The sequence below is a fragment of the Malaya genurostris genome, chromosome 3, assembly GCF_030247185.1.
Source record: "Malaya genurostris strain Urasoe2022 chromosome 3, Malgen_1.1, whole genome shotgun sequence".
NCBI lineage: Eukaryota > Metazoa > Arthropoda > Insecta > Diptera > Culicidae > Malaya > Malaya genurostris.
Window position 1 is genome coordinate 284,540,955 of NC_080572.1, and position 19,557 is coordinate 284,560,511.

Genomic DNA, 19,557 nt, shown 5'->3' on the forward strand with positions numbered 1-19,557 from the left:
AACTTACTGGTATGTGGTTTATTTAAGAATGGTAGTAATATATGAACGTCGCGAGTATCACACATATAAAATTCGGTTACGGCAGTCAAGAACTAGAGCGGGTGTCGGTTTTTTACGTGTTACTGAGGGATGTAATGAAAGAATAATGAAAGAAAGAATAAACATTTCATTACAGTGTCAAAAGTTATCACAAAGATATGTTATCGAGTGATGTCTATAGTTTTCTAGAAAAATATTTGATAAAAATAGATTTAGAGCTTTGTGTTTGAAAACGTAAATCGAATATCTTTATGATGGTTTTCATGGTTTGTAGACTAGGAGCGCTATATGTATTTATATTTTTTTCTAAAATTTGAAAGAACAACATATGTCAAAAAATTAGTGATGCATAATTTCAAGTCATGCATTTGTCGTCTACAGGGTCCGCCATGTAACTTTTTTTTAAACATGCAATAAAACACAAAAGGTTCATCTGGTTTCAAAATTTATTTTTTCATATTAAAGTACAATCTTTCTGGTTAATATAATTTTATTCAATGGAATATAATTTTATTCAAATGGCTGCCTCGGCTGGCCTTGCAGTACGCCATACGGTCGATCCAGTTTTTTAGTACATTTTCGATTGTATGCAGCTTTATTTCAGCTATGGCTGCACGAATGTTGTCCTTCAAGGCTTGAAATGTCTCTGGCTTTTCCACATAACACTTATCTTTGACAGCCCCTTAAAGATAATTGTCTAACGGCGTCAAATCACAGCTCCGAGGCGGCCAAACGACATCCGAATTTCGACTGATAATTCGATCTTCGAAGACTGTGCGCAGAAAATCAATCGTAGCGTTGGCTGTGTGCACGGAGCGCCGTCTTGTTGGAACCAAATGGTGTCCAAGTCTTCCTCTTCAAGTAGCGGGAAGAACCAATCGCTTTTTTTATATCGTTTATTTATACCCGTCTTTAACCTAATTTTGGTCGTTCGCCGGAGAAACCAATCGCTAGTCATGGCGCGGTAACGCTCGCCATTGACTGTGGCGGCGGCTCCTGCCCCATTTTCGAAGAATGATGCCGCCAGACCAAAATCTGCACCAAACCGTCACTCTCTGAAGATGCATTGGCTTCTCCATAATAACAAGCGGGTTTTCCGTTCCCCAGATGCGACAATTTTGCTTATTAACATACCCACCGAGATGAAAATGTACCTCAGCCGAGAAGATGATTTTATGGCAAAAATCGGCGTCTTCTTCAAGCTGATCGCAAGCCCAGTGTGCACTATTTTCACGCGTTCCTCAAGCGTATACACAACCATTTTCGTTCAGCGGAAGGAAAAAATTTAAGTTTTTGTCAAATCAAAAGTGACATTAAGGTTACCAATATCGAAATAACCGCTAGTTCAAAAAAAAAATAGATGGCGGAAGAATAGAAAGAATAGTGTTCCCCAAACATATTAATGATGGTTTTAACACTGGCATGATGAATTCCAAATCGCTTCGCCTATTTTCGCATAGTAATACCCTTCTCACTTAGCCATGTGTCCAGAACCTTAATTTTCATTTCCTTTTCAATACGCGACATTTTGAAAATCCAGAATTTCAACCGCACAAACAAGTAAACAAACGAAAGCTAACAAGCCAATCGCACAGCATGCTGTGATCTGAGCATAAAAATCATCACAAATACATGCGTACAACACAATTGTATGTGGATAGCTTATTTTCGATACACTCCTTATATGAGAAAGGCAAAAATGAAGAAAAAGTGCACTAAATTTTCTCAGAGATTCAAATTTTCACAAGCTTAGGTTCAAATGAAAGGTTCAAACGCCATAGAACACTAACAAAGTTTATCCGGATACGAGTGCTCGTGTGTGCTCCAAACCGGAAATCAATCCAATTTCTCAGTAACGGCTAAGCCGATCTCCGCCAACTCAGATTCAAATGAAAAGTATTATAATTCCATAAGTTAATGTAGATTCTTTTTCCAAATCCAGCTTCCGGTTCCGGAATTGTCATTTAGAGCGACAATGCAAAAAAACGTAAAAATTCTCCTAAATTAGGTTCCAAACTGATTCAATTTATAGGTTATGCTAGTTACTGGCCAAACGAACCGATTTCTGCTATGCCGGTTCGCAGTTGTCGGTTCCGAAAGTACCGGAAATAGTAGAAAGAAAATAAGAAAACGGAACTAGTCTTGATTTTATTTAGAAACAGCTGAGTCAATTTTCACAAACATAGACTCAAATAAAAGGAACAAAGTCTATTAAAATAGGAAATGCGTTCGATCTTTGTTCGGAACTCACTACCGAATAATAATTTAGAGAGAAAATGCAAAAAAAATCCTTTCAACTTGGGTTAATACTGTTCAAAGTTGAAAAGGCCCGAACAAACCCTTTTTGTTCCTATAGAATATTCAAGGAATTTTTGTTTTCACTAGTTCACAGAACTCATTATTTGATAGCCTAACAAACAATTGTTGAGTTTTGTATGTTGCTGCCCGAACAATTTTGATTTTGTATCAAGAATTAAGGAAAGGGATTACTAAGATTCTCGTTGTAAAATATGTGTGTGCTAGGTGTTTTAAAACACGTTTTTTACTTATGAATAATTTTTCTTGTTTTCAAGTAGCAAATTTCGTCTATAGATCCTACCAAAATGCTTATTAAGGCTTAGCGTGCCAATATGAAACTATCGCTTGAAAAAAACAAATTGTATTACTGTACAATTTTTCGAAAACGAAATTTAACGTGGCTAAAACATCTAAAACTTCAATCACCAGCAGATCGAACAACTTTTTATTCGACTCGGTAAACGCTCTGGAGTAGTACCTCGTGCGCAAACTCGGTGTTTGAACATATGTTCAAACTGAAGCTCACGCATTTGTATAAAACTCTTGTGCAAAATGTTCGAGTTTGTAGCAAACCTGAGTGAAAACCCGTATACAAGTTTAAAATGAACTTTCACGCAGTGTATGTTTTCCGTACTGCGAATGATTTCTACAACGTCTTTGAATTCCATATATCTTTTTTCTTGTCATATTAGCAGTAGAGTCTATGTTAGTTTGGAAGCGAAGTCGATTGGTGCAATGAATGAAGTGGTTTTAAGCCTGTTGGAACAAAAACTGCATGGCAATCAACATTTCAGATGATCTACAATCAATCAATCGTCACACTTTCGAATCCGCAATTGCACGAGGGTCTGCTTAGATTGATCTTAATTTCATTAGCCATCCGGCATTCTTGATACATGTCCAGCCGACTGTAATCCAATATCAGCCTTCCAAACGTGCAGTGGTAGTTCAGAAGTCCTGGAAATTTTTTCCGTCATATTTCGGAGCCATTGCGTCAGTAAAAAGAACCCTTCAGTGACTGAAACATGAATTGAAAATCCTAATCAAGTATTACGTAAAAAACGCTATAAGTGTAAAACACTTCAACCTAAAAAAAATAAAAACTTCAAATACTAAAGTTTTCCCAAAGGATGCAGTTCCGTTCCTTCAATAGTGAAACCGCTGGCCAAATGCTCTCTCTTTCTTTTGCCCCACCGCCGACATAATGAATGTTAATTCTGCGGGTAATTTATGGATGGAAGCATACTTCTGATGCGACTCCTGGCAGTACAACACAACACGAATGAATGAATGAATGGCAATAGACGAAGCAGAAGCCAATTACCGGGTCTTTCTGGCGTGTTTTGAACTTCAATCGGAAACCCGCTCACTCTTTCTACGGTCGCTGGCTCTCTGATCGTCGGCTTCAGTCTGACAGCTGAATGAATTTGATTGGATTGCAATTGAACCGAAATCGGTGATTGAAATATATATCTTTGTGTTTGGTTGTCTGTAAACAACTAATCGATGGCTAAAGCGGTTTTCTGTGGCAGAACATCTGCAGTTGTCAGAATGTTGGCGGCTGCAGATTGAACCAGTTATTGGACGGCGCATAGAAAAGTTCGAGTTCTCCTCAATATATCATGCATTACATTAGCTGGAAGAGTTTCACGCAACATGTTTTCTGTTTTTGAATGGTCATAGCTTTCGATTTTCTTGCTTCCATTCATTTTGAAAGCTAAGTAAATTTTCCCTGAAGTGATAAATAATTGCTAATTGAAGTCGGGTGTTGGCAAATATTTCATCATTTTCATTTACGCAGCTGTAGCATAACATTCGAAATGTGAAACAGTCCCAAGCAGGATCCAAATGGAGTTATCTTCCAGTTGGTGTTTAACTTTTGTTGACGGTTGCCTCTAAGAGCCCGTGCCAACGAAGATGAATGATCAACCGGTTGGCCAAAAATGTTTGCCCCAAAACGGAAAGCCCCGACGTCTTCTTGGTTTTTTGGGAACCGTTCGGTCAGTAATAGGTATCTACATTCGAATTGAAACGAGCAATCGGCATTGACTTGAACTGGTGAAAACGAGCATCATTTTTCATTATTGAAATGAGAAAATGATTCCAACAAATGATGCTTCTTCAATGGACAGCATCTCCCAATTCCCGAACCAACAGTGGCCGTATGCAATATAACAACTATGTTTGGCTGGCCGGTTCGGAAAATACGGTTCACGGAACGAGTGCCGAATGGAAATTCATTGATTTATGCAAGGAAACATTGCCATTGCAACTGAAACGGACGGTCGTACAGCAGAATGGACTCGTTTGTAGACGACGGCTAGGGCAGGGAAGGCAGGATGCATTCGTCGAAAGTTTTACGGCAAATAATTCTCACTGTCTTGCATCGTGTCAATTTTCAGCATCCATCCTTTCTTCTATCGGGATTGGTGTTATCTGTATTCAACAAACGATGGTTTATTTGATCAAGTTGTTCCATTGAGGCAGATAGATAGAGTTGAAGTGCTACACGAACTTTTGGTTTCGAGAAGCATCCGAACTGACTGTGTCTATCGCTCAGACGCTTATGTAGTTTGTGGTGTTGGTTTTGCAGTTGCTGTTTCGTAGGAACAGATTTTCTGTTTGTGGCCAATGGAAATGTTTGTTTCATTTTCTACTTTATGACTGCATAATGGTTTATGATGAACTGCTAAATAGCGTCGTAGTTCAACATGAACTGCTGGGCACTAATGAGTAAAAAACGAAATGTATAATAAAAAGAAATTCGCAGGTCAATCTATTAAGCTCTTGAAATACCTGTGCTTTTTACCTGTTTTTATACAAATTAAAAATGGGTATAGAATTCGCTCAAACTTTAGAAAAATTTTCCGTGGCCCAGAGGTCCGAGCGTCATATGCCAATCGATTCAGCTCGATGAACTGAGCAAATGTCCGTCACCATTTTCAATACTGTTTTGTGCAATTTTTTCTTAACACCTAAAAGACTATACACAGCACCCTTTTTCATGACGTTTCGATTTTTAGCACGGTCTGTTTTTGGCAACATAATCGTTCGATCATGACATATATATTAGAAAGATGGCGGTATTTTCAAATTCAAAACAATTTCACATTTATATTGATTTATACTGCTGGCAGCAATAATTTCCTGAACAATACAACTTCTTACCATTCGAAGAAGCTTGTCGGGATAAGCAAATTTGTGTTTGATAAATAATTTCATTATTTTTCTCGGAGCTGGCTTCACTAATTTCTACAAACTCAGACTCATATGAAATGATGATATATCATATATGTATATACATATAATATGTAATGAAATTAAATTAATGTCACTCATTTTGCTAGTAGATGGCTGAACCGATTCCGTCCATTTAACATTCAAATAAAAGGTCTTAAGGTCCAATAAAAATAGCTTGTTTTTTAATCAGATCCGTCTTCAGGTTCAGAAGATACAGGGTGATAAGTGTGAAAATTTCACATAAATTTATCGAGTTTATCGGATTCACAGATTTTGAGAGTCTACGACCAAATACACCTTTTTCAATTTTACCGGTATTCGGTTTTCGATCCCGGAGAGCACCCAAAAATTTTTTGTGGAACGCACTACAAGTTCTCTAAGATGGCTACAGTGATTTTCAAAAATTTCGAATCTAATGAAATGGTTTACAATCCATTAGGTGAATATTACTGGAAATATCACTGATAATATGAAAATAACTAAATACGATATAAATACTAGCGACATCAATTTTCAAAGACAGTTTTTAATTCGCAAACTTCTCCGATTAGGGGAAACCATTCTGTCAATTGAACTACTCTGGATGTGATGAAAAAAAATCTAAATGTTATAATATGTCAATTCAAAGTTTTAAAAATTTCAACTTGGTGGGAAGTAGAAAGAATAATGTATTAAAAGTGGGCACTCAACCAAAAAAGTTTGGGAACCACTGAATCTACAGTCAACGTAGTTTCATAATTATTTTTAAATAATTTCAAGAAATTTAGTTTAGCTTAGTTAACCGTCCTTGTGATTCCTTTGATTGATAAAAAAAACCTGTTTTAATCCACCTAGTGGTATAATGAAGCCTTTCTCATGTACATATAATATTGCGGTATTCTATTTAAAAATTTTCTCTTCGATTTTTCAAAGAAACCAAGAGATTGTTTATGCATAACATATTTGTTGCATCCGAAAATATTTTAGGTGACGGTGTACAATATTGAACACACTTTACCCTAAAATTCCGGAACCGGAAGTTGGATCTGGATGAAATTTGGGAATTCCGTATGTGACCGTGAAATAGCGTGGATTCTGAAAACGAGTTCAGTTCCATAGTTCTAGAGTAAATTCATGACCTGATATTCTCGATCTGTGTTCTGAGTTTGACTTTGGCCAATGATTACTGAGCCGGATTTCGAGTTCAGTGCTTGAATCCAGCTCCTGAACACAGTCCATGTTCATAGTTTTATTGGATAAATAAAAAAATAAATCATAGAATAAATAGATAAATTATGGCGAAAAGTACTGAACAATTGTAAATACTGCTGAAAACTTCTACCGAACATTAACATTAAAATGAATGAATATTCTGACTACTACTAGTTCACTCGATTGCTTTTATGGAAACAAACTTAAGGTCTGAGGACAGAGGGCCACGTGTTGAGTTTTAAATCGATCACGTGGCTCGCTCAATTCCCTTTGCGCATCGTATTTCTCTTGTACTCTCTCGTATATGAGCAAACTGTACCGGGTTGGCAGCATACATTTAATTATGTTGATGAGAAGTTTTATCACATTAATCTATCGTATGGGTTGGACATTTCATGGATTCCAATGAACAATGAAAAAATATTCAACTTTCACAAAGATCGAATGTCTGTGTGTTTGGCAGCCTTGTCGAACTAATTTTATTTCTCTCTCCTTTTTCAGAATGCTATCAGGAAACCAAAGCGAAAAATTTGGTGGATGCATTGAAACTGACTTTGTTTCACAGAAAAATAAAAGCTTTATTTTTATCGCGATGACATATATGTTTTTATGTGCTAATCGCATCTAAACTAAATTATCTAGACTTTTTCACGGTAGATTTATGATACAAGCCTTCAAAGCCGAGATATTCGATGAACAAGTAGAGGTATGAATTTCCGAGCGTTCCAATTTTCAGCAGTTCTTCAGTCAGAAAAAAATACAACACGTCCACTATACTCAATGAATCATTCTGAAAATTTCACAGAATATTCTCAACTAAATTTCGAAGACATTGTCAGGTGGGTTTTTCTATATTCTGCACCGTTTCCAAGAAAATTTTATTTGAAACGGGAAAATAGCAAAAGACCTACCACTTTACGGTACTGTCCTCAGCCCTTAAGGTCATTTATAGGGTGCCTCAGAAATATTTACATTCTTAGAAAAAAGGAAAATAAATAAAATTATGCCTTGCTTTCTTGGGTGATGGCTGTTTCGGTGTCAAATTAAGCTGAATGTGCTGTAGCTGCACAACTTGACTGTAATTTTCATTCTGCTAGCGGTGCGACTGTATGCATTTAAATGCACCTTTAACCGGCCAAGCAGAAGTGTACTTCTGTCACTCAGTCGGTTAACAGACGTATTTTGTGATCCAATGGTTCTCGGTTCAAGTCGAGTCGGGTTGCTATCAGAATTCGATTTGTCTTTTATTTCAGTAAATGTCATGTTTTGGATTCTAGGACACAATGGCCCTTATTCTGCGAGTCGAGTGAGGTGACTGGACAAAACTCACCACGCTTTCACATGACTGTAGTCACCCTATTCTACGAGTCGACTCGGGTGACGTGACAGGTTCATTCCCTGGCGAGTGAGACAATGAACCTCAAGTGACGAACGATTCATTTTCTCATACGTCAAAACGATTGGAAAATGTTGCCAGTAGTGCGATTAGTTTTGGAAATGTTGCCGATTGTGAGGTTTAAATTTTCTCGATATAAATTTTTAGTGTTGAATTTGTTCTCGAATTCCGGTTTGTTTGTTTTTTCTAATCACGAGTGCCTTGTCCATTACCGTTGGTTAGTATGAATAATGTATGTCGATAATCACTACAAGTTACTGGCTTTAATAACTAGTTTGCAACGATTTGTCTTATTTGCAACTTCAAAGTATGCTTCTAAGGAGCGATATATCAGCTGTAAGATTTGTTTATTTAATTTAAATCAGGTATCAAGTTTACCTGCATTACAGTCCAGACCACTGCCACTCATTCGAATGAAATGCTTACCGGTGGACAAAGGCTCGTTATTACATTTTTGTTCAAATTGAAAAGATCGTACAGCTACAAACGAAATCACGTAAAAAGAAAGCTCCTAACTAAAATTAGATCAGTTTGGATTCTATCGCCACTGCGAGCAGATGTATTTTGTGTCGTTTGCAAAGCTACACGAAACGACCGAAATTAGCTCTGCGCCTAATTCGTATTACTGTTTTTGAATTAGTTGATTTTAACAACAAAATTTCCAAAATAAATAAAAAACTAGTTAAAATTGAGAATTTACTTCGATGAAAAAAACTGTTATTTTTAGAGAATATGTTTAGTTGGCGAATATCCTGGACAAAAACCAGCAATATTTCAATCCAATACGAAATTCTCATTGACAACTAATTTGGTTATTAAAATCAGAAAATGTGTTTCTTTATATCTGCCACCATCATTAGTGGAGGACAGCACAAAGAAAACAAACATCAAATTGGTTTTATTTACAAGTTTACTAGCCAAAAACTCATGAGAAGTGTCAAAGCAAAACAATTCATTAAAACCCTTCTTAATCCACCTAGTGGTGTGATAATGCCTTTCTCTTCTTTCATAACAGTCTCATGAAAATATGTTTCATACTTTTATTAAATAATTTTGGATACTAATTTTGACACCAATTGATTCAGATTGATTCGAGTAGTTCACAAAAGCATGCTTCAGTGTTTATGTCACACAGTCAGCATCATTTTTCCAAACCAGTGCTTGACATTTGCGTTGCCTATTTGTAATCAGTGATGCTAATCTAAAAAACTTTACGAAAATAGAGTTGATCCCAAAATTTTGGCACCCTTATATATACAAGAGCGGTAAAAATCAACGTGTTTTGTCGGTTACGTCACTTATACCATCATATATCTGGAACCAAAAGTCACAACCATTTGATCTTCGAACTTGATCAACGGCACGACAGTAGCTTTCAAACGAGCCCAAGTTTGTTAAAATCGGATCAGCCATCTCTGAGAAAATTGAGCGCGTTCAAATACAACGCTTTTTGTCGGTTACGTCACTTACACAATCATATCTCCGGAACCAAAGTCACAGCCATTTTATCTTCGAACTTGATCAATGCCCCGATAGTAGCTTTCAAACGAGCCCAAGTTTGTTAAAATCGGTTGAGCCATCTCTGAGAAAATTGAGCGCGTTCAAATACAACGCTTTTTGTCGGTTACGTCACTTATATAATCATATCTCCGAAACCAAAAGTCACAGCCATTTGATCTTCGAACTTGATCAATGGCCCGATAGTACCTTTCAAACGAGCCCAAGTTTGTTAAAATCGGTTCAGTTATCTCTGAGAAAAATAAGCGCGTTCAAATACAACGCTTTTTGTCGGTTACGTCACTTATATAATCATATCTCCGAAACCAAAAGTCACAGCCATTTGATCTTCGAACTTGATCAATGGCCCGACAGTAGCTTTCAAACGAGCCCAAGTTTGTTAAAATCGGTTCAGCCATCTCTGAGAAAATTGAGCGCGTTCAAATATCTTCTAAAAGTGCACACACACATACACACACACACATACACACAGACATTTTCCGTTCTCGTCGAACTGAGTCGAATGGTATATAACACTATGGGTCTCCGAGGCTCCGTTCGAAAGTCGGTTTTTCCAGCAATTCTAATACCTTTCTATAGAGAAAGGCAAAAAGCTAGAAAGGACAGTCTTGTTGAAACTGATTGCACATTGTTTAGATGTTTTTCGCATGTGTTACAATATATCCATATATGAATTCCTAAACCGATATGTAAAAATGACATAAACTCTTAGTGGAAAGTGTATTTATTCATTATGTATTTTTCTCCAATACAACATCGTATTTATACCTGCCAATATAGAAAAGACTACCGCGACTGACATTTTTTCGGTAGTAGTGTGCCATCTAGTGGATAGTAGTCATTACGGTGTTACCGTTTTTTCGGTGACAGAGCGCCATATAGCTGTAAATTGCAGAAACCAATTCAACCATTTATGTTTGTTGAAAACAACGTTTTATTTCTCTAATTCAACTAAAAAATTAGTTGAATGGAAATGAAGTGTGCCTTAGCTAAGAAATGACAGCACGTTTAATTGGTGAATTCAACTAAAAATATAGCCATTTCAACAAATATTTTATTATTATTAAGGGAATTAGAATTAAAAAATCTAAATTAGCAAAAGTACGATTTTTTTAGTTGTCTCAAAAAATAACTAACTAAAATCAGAAAATCAACTAATTTTTTCGCCAAAATGCTGATTTCGGTCTTTCCGTGTTCTAACCTACCGGGCTACACCGAAGAAAATAAACTTAATAATTTCATAAATTGTGACTAATGAACCAGCGCAATATTAATTTCATTGAAGACTTATGCATTCAGTAAGCACACATATGAACTTTATAAGCATGATTTATGAAATTCATATCAATGACATATGCATTCCCTAAAACACAATTTATGATTTTTATATCAGTCTACCTTGTCAAAATGTCATTCCTTATAAGAACAGTCAAACCATAAAAATGGAAACGAAGACACCGTTGTTTTGCTTCAAAACTTTGTGCAAAGCGCACCATCTGAACATTTTTTCATAATTCGAAATTACAATTGATAGAGTTGATCGCCTGTGGAGATGAAGAAATAAATACGTTCAAAATATCCCGTTCTTCCAGAAGTTGTTTGGAATTGGATTGCAGATTGAAATAAAAGAAATGTAAGTATTCATTATTTTATTTCATGATAGTAACACCTTGTTTATACCTGACACAGCAATTAGAAAATATTGCGTTTGTGGAGGAAGATAACATCCAGAAATCGGAAGCTCTTGTTAATCCGAACTCATTTTCACATGCCTTAAATATATCCGTTGGAACTGGATAGATTTCTAAAAAATCTCAATATGTAGAAATTCATCATTTGCCATCCACGAAATTGGAAATCATTATCTATTCATTTTGTTGTAGGTAGGTGCTTTTTACTAATACTTTACAAATAAACAATGAAAAGAATAAATTCTGCATCATGAAAATTTTAAGTGATTCATATATATATATATATATATATATATATATATATATATATATATATATATATATATATATATATATATATATATATATATATATATATATATATATATATATATATATATATATATATATATATATATATATATATATATATATATATATATATATATATATATATATATATATATATATATGAAAACCATAAGATAGTAGCGATGAATTTCATAAGTTGGGGTTATGCAATATGTAAATAACTTATTACATTCATATCAACATTTTTACATTAATCATAAGTCTACCTAACAAGCTTCATAAGTATGATTTATGAAATCCATAAGTCGGTCAATGAAAATTTTGTTCTGAAGATCGTAAGATTGACTTATGATTTCCATATGGGAAACTTGTAGCAAAATATCATAAGTGTTTCTTATGGATTTCAATAGCTTTTTAGCGACCGTGTACGCCGTCTTGTGTACTAGAGATGGTCGGGTATCGGGTATTTTACCCGAAACCCGACCCGTACCCGTACCCGACGGGTTTTTGGTCGGGTACGGGTAAAAATTTTTATTTTCAATCGGGTACGGGTCGGGTACGGGTAAAAAATTTACCGCTCACTCGGGTACGGGTCGGGTACGGGTAAATTGTTTTTTCGGATCGATTACCCGACCATTTGTGCTTCACAGAAATATGTTTACACGTTGACGAGATTTTTTCATTGCAAAACAGTTCTTCCGAAAAATAATCAATTTGATTCAAGGGGTTTTGACATTCGCGCCTAGGACCAGACCTGTCAACTGGCATCTTTTTCATTTTTTTTCTTCATTTAAAAAAATATCAATCATAGTTACGTGAAAAGGTATGTGAATATTTCCCGCCCTACTTTGTTTATAACATATTTAATAAGACACACTGCCTTAGCTCTATGATGTTGCGGTCGGAATCTACTTTTCATGTAGGTTTTGATGGACTGCCATTTTAAAGCTGTTTAATGCACAATCCAGTAAAAATTATTTGATTCATATACTGCCCATACTCGCATATCAGTCTCATATCGATTTTCGCCAATTTTGAGTTAACTTGAGGAATGGAGTATTTCCTCAATATACTCTCAGAAATTGCAATTAAAGTTGAGGGTTTGTTCAGTAAAATATAAAAAAATATCAACTCATTTCTGTGTCCCATATGCTAAAGTACCCGCATATCAGTCCCATTCAGTGCAAAATTTCAATAATTTCATTTGTTGCAATATTGGAACAGCAAAGGTGTATTACCGATATTTCATGTAATAATACCAAGATTTAGCATTAGGGAGCAAAGCAAAGTCTTGGCATTACATTCCTTTCGTGGAATTTGGCCTTTCTGTTTCAACAGACTTCGCAGCCGATTCTTAGCGTACAGAATCATTGCATGGCTAGTACTATGGATCCTACTGACACTAAGAATCCTTCCAGGTCGGGACTCGAACATACGACAGCTGGCTTGTAAGACCAGCGTCCTATGCATTGAACCGCCAACCCGGGACCAGCATTAGGGAGAACAATAAATAAAAAAAATCGGAAATAAACTTTTGATCGTCTTTTTCTCAACATGCCGATTTTCCATATGGGACTGATATGCAAGGATGGGCAGTATATAAAATGTAGTGTAGTACTCATATCACATTCAGATACCAGAAAACTGTTATTTTAAATATTGGTTGGAGATTTTCAAAATTTTCATAAATATCATTAGGATTCTTACCATAAAAACATGAACATTTAATTCAGAAAATCTGCATAGAAGTTCTTCTTATTCTGCACTTCTGGGTGGTGTCACCTCACTTGAAATGACACCGATTGATGGCACAGCAAGTTGGGCTATATTGCTAGTTAATTTTCGTTTCTTTTCACTGGACAACAAGTAAAAATCTCGATGCGTGACAACGTGGAGTCGCAAAAGTAAGGGTGAAAAACTTTTCTCGCGAAATACTCAAATTTTCACCGTGTTCACTCGTTGAGGGTTCCACCGGTTCAATGGCTGTAAAAACCACCAGCTACCGATAACATCGTGGGAGTGGGTTTGTGAGGCTACAAATCGGGCATAGTTGACAGATTAATTTAAATCAAAATCATAATTCATTTTGCTTTGTAGTAAAAAATTGTAACCAAAAAAATTTCCTACGAATGTTCAAACTACTTACACTTGAAGGACTCACTGTTCACCATGTTCAAAATTTAATTTTTCACACCGGGAATACACGTACATTGTTTGATTCTTTGGTCAATACACGTAAACGAACTGATAACACACTATTCATTTTAGGGGATGTTCGCATAACATTCATTTTCGTCACGTGTAATATTCAATTTGACATTTGGAACTATTTTACGTGATTTTTCAAGTGATTCGAATGTGAATTTTTATTTGTGTGTCAAGATAATGAGCACGCTTACTTGTGGTTCCAAAGAATTGGATCAAAAGTCGCACTGTTTCGTAAAAACCATACCTACCCAAAATTGAATACAACGGGTATTACGACATTTTGGGTAAATATACTTTTCGAAAAATTTGAGTTGATATTACTCCCTTTTGTTCACATTTGTAAATGAGTATAAAGTACCAAAGACATTGAAAATCTACAGAGTCCGCCATCTAACATTTATTTTTGAACTAGCGGTTATTTCGACATTGGTAACCTCAATGTCACTTCTGATTTGACAGAAACTTCGTTGTATCCTTCTGCTGAACGAAAATGGTTTGCATGTTTAAAAAAAAGTTACATCACATTATTCATGCTTCACATTGTATTTATATGTTTAAAAGTAAACAAGCATTTTAATGTATTTTTCTTACCAACTAGAGCCTGATACGGCTAGATATCTAAAACACTTTATTTTTTCCATACTGAATTTTGGTAAAATTTTTACTACTCATTCGGGTCGGGTACGGGTACAGGTAATTTTTAATCGGGTACGGGTCGGGTACGGATAATTTTTTTTATTTTTTTTCGGGTACGGGTCGGGTACGGGTAATTTTTTTGTATTATTGATCGGGTACGGGTCGGGTACGGGTAATTTTTTAAATTTTTAATCGGGTACGGGTCGGGTACGGGTAATTTTTTTTGCTGATCACTCGGGTACGGGTCGGGTTCGGGTATAAGAATTTCTATACCCGACCATCTCTATTGTGTACTACTTGAATTCGGTTTTTGTTTTCCGAGTGCTCAAAGTTTTCAGTGAGAGAGCCGATTTCGCGAAGTCGAATGAAGAAAACAGCGATTTAGAAGAAAAATTTTCAAAAAGAAGTTTGCGTTTCGCTTATGTCTTTTTCTCCAATACAACATCGTATTTATACCTACCAATATAGAAAAGACAACCGGAACTAAAAATTTTTTTCGGTCGTAGTGTGCCATCTAGTGGCTAGTAGTCATTTCGGTGTTAACGTTTTTTAGGTGACAATGCGCCATATAGCTGCAAATTGCAGAAGCCAATTCAACCAATTATGTTGGTTGAAAACAACGTTTTATTTATCTAATTCAACTAGAAAATAAGTTGAATGGAAATGAAGTGTGCCTTAGCTAAGAAATGACAGCACGTTAAATTGGTGAATTCAACTAAAAAAATAGCCATTTCAACAAATATTTTATTATTATTAGGGGATTAGAAATAAGAAATCTAAATTAGCAAAAGTAAGATTTTTTTAGTTGTCTCAAAAAATAACTAACTAAAATCAGAAAATCAACCAATTTTTTCGCCAAAATGCTGATTTCGGTCTTTCCGTGTAGTTTCGTCTCCGACAAGAGCGATTACGTCACAGCTGCCAGTCATTTGCATTGATGAAAAAACAACGGTGGAGAGCATTACACAAAATCAGCCGTTCTAATGGCTCTAAAAGTTTTCTAAAGAACTATTAGGATTTCTTCTTCGCAAATTGAAGATAAAAAACCTCAATTTAGTGCAATTCTAGAACAGTTTGGTTAGATTTGTGCACTTTTCGCTGTGTGAAATTCACAGTAATCGAGAGCAAGTGATTCCTTCTTTGTTTTTGCGAAAAATGTTCCAGAATTTAATGTCGTAGAGAATTACGCAATTTGACCCTTCTGAATGCTAGAAACGAATCCCTATAGCATATTGATAGTTTTCTTCAATAAGAAAGGCCTATTGTATCATTAATCAACCCAGCGAATTAATGTTTTCTTTATTGGAAGATTATAATCGGTTGTAAACGCTACACCTACACCAACCATATCAGTATCGCACCCACGTACAACAGTTCAGCCTGGAATTAGATGACGGAAATCAGCGGCATCCATCGGAATTCGAATTCAACTCATCACTCTCCATAACAAACGCTTTCATAAGAGGTTCTTTTCAGAGCCACCATTATTTTATTATAAAGAACTATACTGATTGTTTCATAATATTTGTGTTTCAGAATGTTAAATGTAACTAATCTGTAATTTAGTCTAGGCGCATCGTTTCAAATTCTACATATAATTTCATACAATTGATCAACTAATTGATATTCGGAAGTGTTACGGAACATGTCAGTTGTTTTCGTATTCACGACATCCAGTTATGTTTCTGACATCTCTGACCCACCCGCCTTTTTTTTCCTTAGTAACATTTATGAAATTTATGTTATGTGAGAAAAGTATCATTACACAACTAGGTGGATTAAAACATTTTTACAAAACTCTGCTATTTCGTAATTTCAGTTATGCGCATTTCGCGAGTATTAGTCGTTTCATCCCAGAGTATTAAGAGCCTAGTCCATCGTCCTCTTGAATTTGCTTCTAATAATTTTACAGCTCAATCTTTCTTGTAACAATTCTCTGGAAGCAGTGGCGTTTCTAGAGGGGGGTGAAAGGAGCACTCGCACTTACCGCCTCCTGGTGACTTTTGTCACTTAATTCGACTGTCAGAATCGTGTGACTCGGGTGACGCGACTCACAGAATAAGGGCCAATATTGAATGGTTTTCCCCGTAAATTTGTGTGAACTGCGACATTGCATTTATGTGCATCTAATAAGATGTAAAATCACAAGGTTTTTTTTCTCGAAGTGTGTGTACCCATATCTTATGAGAACAAAAAAAGGCGGGTGAGTAATGTCAGAGACATAACTGGATGTCGTGAATAAAAAAAAACTGACACGCTCCCATCACTTTTCCGAATATCAGTTAGTTGATTGATTGTATGAATTGTGCAAGCTTTCCTCTATTTCACTAATAGAATTTAAAGCGATACATCTACATTAAAGTACAGATTAGTTACATTAAACAGCTACTAATCTACAACTATATATTCCAAACTTGAAACAATTCCTTTTTAATTTGCTAATATAGGAGGCTAGGTACGACAAATTTGTAGTTTATTTTTATTGAAGCTATGAAGTTCGAAGATATCTGATTCTTCTCGAAATTTCAGTACGAGACAATTGCAATGGCCTGGTCTGAAATGTATCGATGATCTTCGGTATGCAAGAGTGATTCTAATAATAATAATGATAGTAATAATAATAATAATAATAATACAGATTAACCTGTATATATGACAACCCTGTTTCGCATGGCCTATTTTCACACGACCCCATACTAGTATAAAGATGTGTTCAACATTCGCTTTCGCATTGCCGTTCGTACTTTAATGTGTTAGTGACGGTACAAATCTGCCATCTTTTCGGTACCATCGTGCTGACGGTGTCTCGTACGTTCAGAGTAGCTGCTTTAACTCAAATGACGCTATTTCTCATGCATAAATATCTGTTTATTAATCTTATATTTTGTGTATTACATCAACATTTTACAGTACAAGTGTTTTGACCCTTCGGCCTTTCATCTTTGTTGTTCATACGATTCGTTATTAATATTAGATGTTTTAGTTACTCTACCTACTTATAACTATCCCTAACCTAATACGTACAAATTTTGAATTATTTGTATTTCAGTGATTGAGCACGTCTCTTCAAATTTCGTGCAGTATTGTTCGAATTTATGTTCTAGTATATCCAGTGAGGCCATCTCATGTACTTCACTAGTCCTTGTCCAAGGGGGTAGATTTAGAATCATCTTTAAGATCTTACTTTGAATGCGCTGAAGCCTAAGTTTGTGTGTTCGTGCACAGCCTCGCCAAACAGGGACTGCGTATTCAATTGCGGGGTACATGATTTGTTAATAGACAGCCGTCTGGTTCTTCAGGCACAGTTTAGATGTTCTACAAATCAGCGGATACAGAGACCTAATGAGTATGCTGAATTTTTGAACGATTTTGTCAACATGTGACCTGAATATCAGATGTCTGTCAAAGGTGAGTCCTAGATAGATAACTTCATCGGACCATTGAATGATCTCATCACCGAATCGTATTCGACATTCGTCTGATGGAACAAGTTTTGGAGATCTTGAATGTGGAAACAAGATCACCTGAGTTTTTGCTGCAGTGATCACAATTTTACAGCTTGTAAAATATTCAGTTAGAGCGTCCAGACCTGTCTGTAGTTTATTCTTCAGAGCATTAATGACACGACCTTTGTAAAGAATGGCAGTATCATCAGCAAATTGTGACAGAACACCACCACCCGGAAGAGGTGGGATGTCTGATGTAAAAATGTTGTATAGAATGGGACCTAGGATACTTCCCTGGGGTACACCAGCAGGAATAGTAAATCTTTCTGAAAGTGCATTATTCAGAGAAACCTGGAATGCTCTATCTGCAAGATAATTTTTGATAATTTTAATAAGATACATGGGAAAATTATACCGATGCAGTTTGAACACCAGTCCATCGTGCCACACATTATCGAATGTCTTTTCAATATCCAATATTGCCATGGCAGTCGTTTTGGACACTGATTTGTTTTGCTGGATGACGTTGTTAACCCTTGTGAGTTGGTGGATGGTGGATCTTCCTATCCGGAACCCAAACTGTTCTTCCAGAAATATATCCTGTTCATCTGCGAAAGCAAGAATTCGCCTTTGTATTGACTTTTCAAACAGCTTGGATAGGGACGCTATTTCTCACATCACATTTCATTTTATACCTGCTAGTGGTAGCGTTGGACGGACGTCCCCTTTGTTAGAATTCCTTTCCTATACGCAGAACGGGAAACAGTGAAACGATATAAAAGAGAGAGTTAGCAGAGCGGCAGCCAGTAATACTGAATTGGCTGTCGAGCTGTTAACAGCATCTTATGGAATTTTTAAGCAGAAACACGCACACAGGAGGAACAGTTGAGGGCAAGGCAAAGTCCCGCTCAAACCGTGCTGGTCTGAAGTTCCCAGTTGGCGGCAGAATCCATCGTTTGCCTCGGAAGGGGAACTACGCCGAGCGTGTCGGTGCTGGTGCATCGGTCTATCTGGCGGCAGTGATGGAGTACTTGGTTGCCGAAGTGTTGGAATTGGCCGGTAACGCTGCCCGTGACAACAAGAATACGAAAATCATCCCTCACCATCTGCAGCTGGCCATCCGTAACGACATCCGTTGAAAACCCCGTCCTTTTCAGGACGACCACATCACTGTGATGAAGAAATATTTAGGATTGTTTTAAGTTTAGCCAGTTCTGATACGCCTGGAAAGTAGAATGCGTAAATCAAGTGGAAACATTCGTTCATCTCTTTCATTTGTTCAATTTGTTCAACTCTGTTTCGCACGGCAATTGAATGTGTTAGTGACGGTGCAAATTATTTTAACTCCCATCTTGATGAATCTTTTGGTAGGAAATATTGAGATCTGAGATGGTTCTCGTGTGTGTCTTGTTTCAGCAATGGGCCTTGCTGGACTTTTTGGCTACCTTTCTACCGATTTTCGGTGTCATTGTGCTGAGGGTGTCTCGTGCATTCAGATCGGGAAACTGTGAGACGACAGGTCCTCGATGTTGCTCTCATGTGTCTTGTTTCGGGAACAGTTGCTCAGCAAATGGTAGGAAAAATGAACCATTCAACTTTTATA